The sequence below is a fragment of the Spinacia oleracea genome, chromosome 3 (assembly GCF_020520425.1).
Source record: "Spinacia oleracea cultivar Varoflay chromosome 3, BTI_SOV_V1, whole genome shotgun sequence".
In the NCBI taxonomy this organism is placed as follows: Eukaryota; Viridiplantae; Streptophyta; class Magnoliopsida; order Caryophyllales; family Amaranthaceae; genus Spinacia; species Spinacia oleracea.
In genome coordinates this window covers 156,820,134-156,829,401 of record NC_079489.1, presented here as the reverse complement: position 1 = coordinate 156,829,401, position 9,268 = coordinate 156,820,134, and the positions used below count along the sequence as shown (strand labels likewise).

The following is a 9,268-nucleotide window of genomic DNA, read 5'->3' as shown; positions in this document are numbered from 1 at the left end:
TTTTTTTTATTTAAACAAGAAAAATTACGTTTATTTATAATGTTTTCACTCTTATCAAAATTCTGATCTTGAGAAAATGAGAAAAATTTAATGTCCCAATAGAAAAGTGTGAGAGATTAAATGATCCAATAAATTTAATTGGTTAAAATAATCATGGACACAAATTTTAATAGAATATTAAAACATTTGTATGATAATATAAAAGAAAATGTAAAGAACATTTTGAGACACCCAAAAAGGAAAACGTAAAGAGCAAAAAGAGACAAAGAGAGTATTTATTATTTCTCCTCCTTAATTAGATGTGATGTTTCTACTTTAAATTAATTTTATTTATTTCACATTTTAATTTCAATTTCATTTATACTCCAAATGCATTACATTATGTTTATTTAAAATTTTCCGTATCCTCCCCTGTATTACATAGACCATTGGCGTATCTTAGTGATGGCTTGGGGCCCCTATAACGAAATTTTTTGTATACGAACCCCCTAAATTTTAGTGTATTTACGTAAATCTCATACTATATATTGTTTAATTCTTCTACTGATCTCCTAGTTAAACGATTCAAGATTTATCTCTGTCATAGACAATATAACCGAATTTTTTAATTAAAAAATTATAAAAACTATTCTTATATAATATAATATAATATAATATACGGAGTACTATGTATCTGATTGTCTTCACAAGTAGCAGTATTCTAATTTGTTGGGGAAGATGTCTTTGGACATAGCTTAAGTTAAAGAACTATTATTAAGTCCAATTTCTAATCTAAAAGACAAGTGATCGAGGTGGTTGGTGAATCGAGAGATAGAATATGTAAGAGATCGACATAAAAACAAGAAGGATACGTGATTGAACTTCTATTATTATATAAGATATATCTATCTAATTTCAAAATGTTGACACACCCTCTTATATAATTAATTTAGATTTCATATTAATAAACTATTAGGCTACGTATTATCTAGTCATTCGTCTTTTATCTAATTAGCATATTAATGAACATTATTATCAGTAAAGTGACCTTTTTAGTGTAAAAAAAACCATAAAAAGTAAAGCGATAAATATGTAGACGTGATATGATCTCATGTTTATGATACCACACTGTTAAGATTTTATCAACTAAATTAGTTGACATTTCTATAAGTTAAGTGCCTATCAAATACTTCGTAATTTTTTTTATAAGAGTAGTTATAGAGCTAGCTTGATATAAACAATAAAAATAAAATAAAAAAATATATATAAAAAAAATAATGAAGTGAAAGGCTATGTTAGTGCTAGGGCTGCAAACGAGCCGAGCAGATCCGAGTTTTACCTTGTTCGAGCTAAGCTTGATAAGGATTTTTCATGTTCGAGCTTGTCTCGGCTCGAGCACGCTCGTTTAGCTCGAGCTCGAATTCGAGCTTAATAAACGAGCTTTGAGAAATCGTGAAATTGATTTAAATCTTAGACTCAAGGAGAAACTTCACAATATATATGTATGACTGTAATATTCTATGAGATATTATACTACATGATAGATTCACTATCGTTTTATGAATTTCTTGAAATTTAAGGGTCATAGTTTTTCTTTAATTTTTTTTTTAATCCATTAAATTATTTTTCGAGCTTGAGCGAATTATAAACGGGCTTATAAACGAGCTTATAAACGAGCTTATAAACGAGTAATTAATGCGATATAAATGAGTGCTCATGAATATTAACGAGCCGAACGTGATGTTATTCGAGCTTGACTCGTTTACTTATCGAGCCTAGAAATTCATTCAAACTCGTTCATTAATTAATAACGAGTTTTGACCGAGCTTTGACCGGACTTGTTCGCGAGTTATTAGTGAACATGTTGGCTCAGTTGCGGCCCTAATTAGTCCACTCCTTTTAATTTGGAACAATTCAGCACGGGAATCTCGCATATATATTTACTACAAGAATTTGTATTTTTAATGACAACCTAATAACGACGGGTTAAAAATTCCGTCGCAAAATCAATCAAACAAATACGGGAACAACTGTCACAAATGTCTTTTACGACGGGTTAAAGACGGCATTTTCCATTAATGACGGCCGCCTTTTATGACGGGTTCGCGACAGAAAATCCCGTCATTAATCAACGATTACTGGCCTTTAGCAACGTGATTTTCCGTCATTAATGGTACAATTTCTTGTAGTGATTATAACCTAATTGTTATACTCCGTATGTAATTTAAACTGCTCAAGATCAATAAAGATTTCTCCTCCTCCGTCTTATTAATAAATTACGTTAAATCTCTATGTTCTTACTTCTTAACTCACGTTCTTAGTTATCTTTCTTGCATTAACAGGTTATTAGTTCATAACTTAGATAAACTTCAATTAGTCCTATTCGTAATTTCGTATTGTCAATTAATTTTACTCGTTTTGACTGTGTTATCAAGGTACACGTCATCGATGATGAAAGCACAAATAATGTGTATGTGTACTGTTCCATAAATGACGATGTACGTCTGTCTTACATGCAAACTAGTGGTTTTCCTTAAATCTGTAATTCTGTATTATTAATTGTCTATTCATCTATTGTCTTACTACCTCCGTTTCAAAAAGATCTTTACAGTTACTATTTGCACGAACTCCAATGCAATATTTAACTACTAATATATCCAATTTCGAATGTAAAAAAATTATAAAAATTTGATATTCTGAAAATACATCCCGAGACCAATCTAACAAGATCTTACATGTAACGTTTTGATGTATATAATGTGAGAATTTACGGTCAAAGTTTTTATACTTTGGACACATTTTTCTAAGCGTAAAGAACTTTTTGAAACGGAGGTAGTACTTGCTTAAAAGTCATATTTATCTCTATGGTTCAATTTTTTATAATATATACTTCTGGATTTCTTTTGTCTATTTATGTCTTATTTCGTCCTTTTGTTTTTCGATTTTTTTGTGATGAATAATTTGCCAACATAAACAAATTAAAGTTTGTCATTTGATAAGTAGCTCACATGATTGTTAGCTCAACTTGAAACTTCCCTATCGGATTAGTTTATCCCACCGATTCACCGAGTTTTGAATCAGATGTTAGAATATGTTTTGAATCGGTTATTTTTCGGTAAGTTCTGTTCTTTTAAGTTTTATTTCAGTTTTATTTAGTTTAGTTTAATTTAATTTAGTTCAATTCAGTTTCATTTAGTTTAGCAAAATAAAAATCAGAAGAATGAGGCCAATCCTTTGGAAAACCCAGCACGCAGATTTGTTTCGAGAATGCTATATTCTGGAACTTTATAGGCTACAATCTAACTGTATTATGTAATTTGTACTCCTCGTGTTATAACAGACGGGGGAATCAAGGAGGAAACAGAAGTCCATTAACATAACCCAACTGAGGTTCCATCTTAAAATCAATTGACAATAGGAGGAGTAGCCCACTTAGGTTATAAACTAGAAGCTCTTTGCTTCATTATCCCATGTGAGACACAACACTCACACTTACATTCTAACAAATTCCCCCCTTAAGTGTAAGTCACTCCCCCCCCCCCCCCTTGAACAGAATGGGCTAAAGCACCCAAACCCTAACCACTTAGGAGACACGAACAAACGGGCCATAACCGGAATAAGCCCACAGACAATAGTGTTTAGCAGATGGTGCAATAGCCCAACTAATCAAAAGCCCAGCTATGATACCAATTTGTTATAACAGATGGGGGAATCAAGGAGTAAACAGAAGCCCACTTACATAACACAACTGAGGTTCCATCCTAAAACCAATTGACAATAAGAGGAGTAGCACACTTAGGTTATAAACTAGAAGCTCTTTGCATTATTATCCAATGTGGGACCAGCGGCGGACCTTGAACGGTTTTACGAGGGGGTCCGGTAGAAAAAAGTTAAGCAATATACTATGTAATTATACAATTATACACAAAATTTTGGGGGGGGCGTAACTAAAAATACACTACAAAATTTTCCGATCGGGAACCAAGATCCGCCCCTGTGTGGGACACAATACTCACACTTACATTCTAACACCCCGATATCGATAAAACATCTATCGTTACTACATGTGGACGTAACTAGCACATTGTTATAAGTGAACCACGTTAAATATTTGTGTTCTTTATTTGTGATTTTGCTTCTTTTATAACAGTTGTCAATTCCTAATGCGACAACACACCATGAACCCGATTACCGAGCTGAAATCAGAGTTGACAATTTCTTATACGACAACATGACATAAACTTAGCACGATTAGGTAGAGGGATCTGAGGTGAGGAACATGACATAAACTTAGCCCGATACGATAACATGACATAAACTTTTATAATAGGGACACATCACTGTATATGTGAACATGAATCAAATCGAACACAACACGATTAGGTAGAGGGATCTGAGGTGAAGAACAATACCACGGTTATGGTTACCATTTGACAAGAACAAATAGCCCTGTAATCCTAGAAGGTAGGACTTTATTCGCCAAATATGTAGTTTTAACTTTTTATTTTCTCATTTATGATCAATGGCCCATTTTTTTTTTGTGACATATCATTGGCAGAATCTTAACATTTTGTTAGTAGTTTTAGTACCATACAAAATCTTTTTTGATTTACACACGGCGTATTTGCACAAACTTGCGTTGGAGGACAGTCGAAGCTCGGCCCTCAAGCGACGAGGACCATACACAAGTCTAATAAAACAACGCGTCTTCTGTGTGATCAGTCACACCATCAACTTAATGGGAGTGATGTGTGCGCAACTCTTTCGTGCACAGCTACTATCACTACAAAATTTTGTATCTTTTATGACAACCTAATAGCAACGGGTAAAAATCCCGACGTAAAGTGACTTTTTGCAACGGGGATAACAACCCAACAAAGACGGGAATAACCGTCGCAAATGTCTTTTATGACGGGTTAATAACGGGATTTTTCATTAATGACGACCCCTTTTTATGACGGGTTCGCAACGGAATCCGTCGTTAATCAATAAATATTGGCCTTTAGCGACGGAATTTCCCGTCGATAGTAGTACAATTTCTTGTAGTGTATGTAGAAGGTTATTGACTTGTGTCACTTGGCTTTATATGATGGTGACTTATATATCGAAATATTTGATCAAGGGAGCGCATCTTTCTCATTTCTCATATCGAAAAAGGCAAATTTTCATATTATTTCAGCACTTAAAAATGACAATTACAAAAATAAAATTTTTGAAAATTATTATACTACGGAGTATATTTTACTTGTTCTTTAATTCAAATTTTATTAAAATATTGCAATTTTAATTTATCGGTTTACTTGACAGTAGAAATCGGATACATGAACTCCACGTCCTACAAGATTTAGTTCGAATTTTCATTTTTTTGGATACATGTACTCCACCTCCTAGTACCTAACTAGTATAGTACCCGTGCGATGCACGATTTACTAATTATAATAATAGTTTTACATAGATTTAAAACTACACAAAGAGTATAATTTAATGTGTAGGAGAGGACATCTTTACATTAACATATTAATCATTATTTTGGTAATATTAATTACCAATTAAATACAGACTCTCAAAAAATTGCATTTTGTTACGTATGTAGGTTTAATGGTGAATACATGAATTTAGTTAGATATGTGGTTCGAATAAGCTAGGTTTTTCTTCTCCATGTTCTCTTATTTTATCCCATCGCCTCATATAGTCATATGGCTTATGTCATGAAGAGAAGTTGAATCTTCTACACACACACATACTCCCTCTGATTCTAAGTGTTTGTACTATCTGTTTGGAATCTTCAATGTTTCCAACCCAAATGAAATATACTAAAATACTGATAATATATACTCCCTCCGTCCCGGAATACTCGACCCGGTTTTACCGACACAGAGTTTAAGGGACTTGAATTGACTTATTTAATTTAATAGGTAGTAGTTGATAGTAGGGTATTATTTTAATGTAGTTAGTGGGAGGTGGGTTAAGAGGTGGGGTTGGGGGAGAGTAGGGGTTGAATTTTTAATTATTTTTTGTATGGAGTAGGGGGTAGGTGGGTTAATAGGGATGGAGTGAGAAATAATATAATATTGTTAGAATATTTTCATTTTTAGAAACAAGTCAAGTATTAAGGGACGACCCGATAAGGAAAACAGGTCAAGTATTCCGGGACGGAGGGAGTACAGAGTACTACTTAATGTATTCATGTACGGCCTTTTTTTATTCGTCTTCAATTAAAAAAAAAAAAAATCAAAATAGGGGTTTCAAAAAAATTTATATGGATAATAGGTCATATCAAGAACTGTTATGTATTTTTTAGCAATTTATGTTTTACAACCAAAAAGAAATTTAAAAAGGAATTCACTATATGATATTTCCTCTATTTCTTTTTCAATCTCTTTTATGGTACTTCTTTTTTATTTGCAACATAGTTTTGTGATACACAACTTAAGGAGGGATATAAAGAAGGTTAAAGGACAATTTAATTAAATTAAACCTAAATCACACAACTACTTCTTATTCGTGTTTAACTTTTAAATGATTAATTTATCCTTTTTTAACCTCTTTAAATTGTGTGTCATGTATCTATTTTAAAATTTAAAAAAGAAACAAAGAAAGTACAAGATAAATAGTTATTCACATTCTCATTTTCTCCCGTTGTCTTTGTTAGGTATAAAATTCAATTATCACATTATTCCATCATCATATATACCACTACAATCATAACCCGTTTTGTTATCTAATCCACTACCTACATACCAATTTATATAAGTGTATAAACCCACTTTTGAGCATATTGACATAAATTTAGTATTGAAAAAACAATATCTATGTACTCGGGAATTTTATGCACGGTGTATAAAATAAATATCAATTTATATGAAATCTGAACTACAATGGTACAAAATTATCATCAAAATATAGCTTATAGATACTCTAGTTCGTAATTAAAATCAATGATGGACATGTTATAACTACTTCTTATTCGTGCTTAATTTTTAAATGAATCATTTATCATTTTTTAACCTCTTTCAATTGTGTGTCATTTATCTATTTTACAATTTAAAAAGGAAACAAAGAAAGTACAAGATAAATAGTTATTTTCATTCTCATTTTTCTCCCATTGCCTTTGTTAGGTATAAAATTCAATTATCACGTACATCATTCCTTCATCATATCTACCACTATAATCATAACCCGTTTTGTTATTTACTCCACTACCTACATACCAATTTATGTAAGTGTATAAACCCACTTCTGAGCATATTGACATAAAATTAGCATTGAAACAAAAATATCTATATACTCGGGAATTTTATGCACTGTGTACAATATAAATATAAATTTATATGAAATCTGAACTACAATGGTATAAAATTATCATCAAAATATAGCTTATAGATACTCTCGTAATTAAAAATCGATGATGGACATGTTGTAACTCCATTTGATTTCTTATTTATAAAAAAAAATAGGAAAAATTGTTAATATTATTCCAATCTTTGGCCGATTTTCATTTATTAAGTCCAATCATGACATACTTTTTTTAATAATCCCACCTTTACTACCCAACTATTTTTATTGGACCTAACATGTCATAAACCTGTCGTAGGTGGTAATATATCCTTACGTGTCAGTACTCTTTCTCTCTCTTCTCTAAACCCTAAAAAAGAAAAATAAGTAAATTAAAAATAAATAAATTAGAAAAGTTGAATTTTTATCCAGTAACCGGTCGGTTAGGCCCAATAAAAGTAATTGGTAGTAAAGGTGAGATTATTGAAAAATATGTCATAGGTGGGCTTATAAAAGAAAATCGGCCAAAGGTTGGATTAATATTAACAAATTTTCCTAACAAATAAGGGTACATATACAAAATTATTTTCATCCCTAAAAAACACTTGTATCAAGCATAAAAATATTCATCCACCATTCACTTTGATAGTCATACTCACTTAATACTCGTCTCATCTACCTCATTACCTGATCACTTAACACCTCCCCCACCATTATTCTCAGTTAAGATAGCTTTGAGGCGAAGCAGAGTCTCCAACCCGTACCCGCCTAAAATTCTCATCCCCATCCCCAACACTAATGTTAGGGACGGTACCCACCCCTTCCAATTCCCACTCCATCAGCCACCCGTGTATTAACACCCGCCTCAAACCCAACTCTAGACACAAAACTTTTTTTTTTTTTTGGTAAAAGAGTTTTGAATTTTAAAACTCAATTATAGAGTCTTTGGCAATTCAATTGTCTACCAGAGTAATTAAGTAAACAAACAAAACATTATAATATGTAGGTTAGTAGTAAGAAAAAAATCTTGATATATTTATTACTCACTTCGTATTTAAATAGGAGATACACTTAGCTTTTCGGCCGTATTTAAATAGGAGATACACTTACATTTTTAGTAAATTTTCAACCCCACCATCTATTTAAATAATATATCTAATTTACCCTATGACCAACTACGACATTAAACAATTAATTTTATACACCTCCACCCCACACCCATCCAAAATTTAATGATCCCCTCTTATTTTACTTGATCAAAATATTTACCCTAAACCCTCTTGCTTTATTATTATATTTCATTCAACTATTCTTCCTTAATACCCGTGTCAGGTCAAATGTATCTGCTATTTAAATACGGAGGGAGTATCAATTAGATGCATGATAAGAGAGGGAGACGATTCCAATTTAAAATTCATCATCCCTTGTCACCCAAGACAAATATATTCTTGATCACATCACCCACAGTGGAGGAGGAAAGGGGGAAAAATATATTTCATGTTCAGATTTTATAAGTCATTGTTATCATTAAATACAATCAGCTAAATATGACCATAATTTATCTATTAATTAATTTATATGTAATATACAAATATACGGAGTATTAGGTAGAATTACGTTACGCGTGATATTAGATGAAAGTTGCAATAGAATTGTGTTAATTAAAAAAGTTAACATGTATACATGTCACCTTCTTAACAAATGTCATGTGGTTAGGAGATTTTTTTGTCAAATATATAAGGTAACTACGTGCATAATTAACATACATTTGATACTAATATCGTTGACTATGAAACATAAATATATGTTTTTTATATTCATTAATTATAGTTACCATTATTATACTTGGGATCAAATTATAATAATTAACCTTTTTTATACGGAGTAATAGAGATGAATTTAAAAAATATATTATTTAAATTAAAAGAGAGGCAAATCATGGAATGACATTTGTCATCACCACATTGATTTCCCCTCTTTTAGTATATTATATAGATTAGATTCCAATTAGATT

General features: G+C 31.5%; 1 protein-coding gene across 1 annotated transcript in view; it reads right to left on the bottom strand.

Moving 5' to 3' along the window:
* LOC110791764 (protein DETOXIFICATION 27-like) overlaps positions 1-9,268 on the bottom strand; it is a 44,295-nt gene that overhangs the window by 19,013 nt on the left and 16,014 nt on the right. The gene's annotated exons all lie outside the window — the stretch shown is intronic.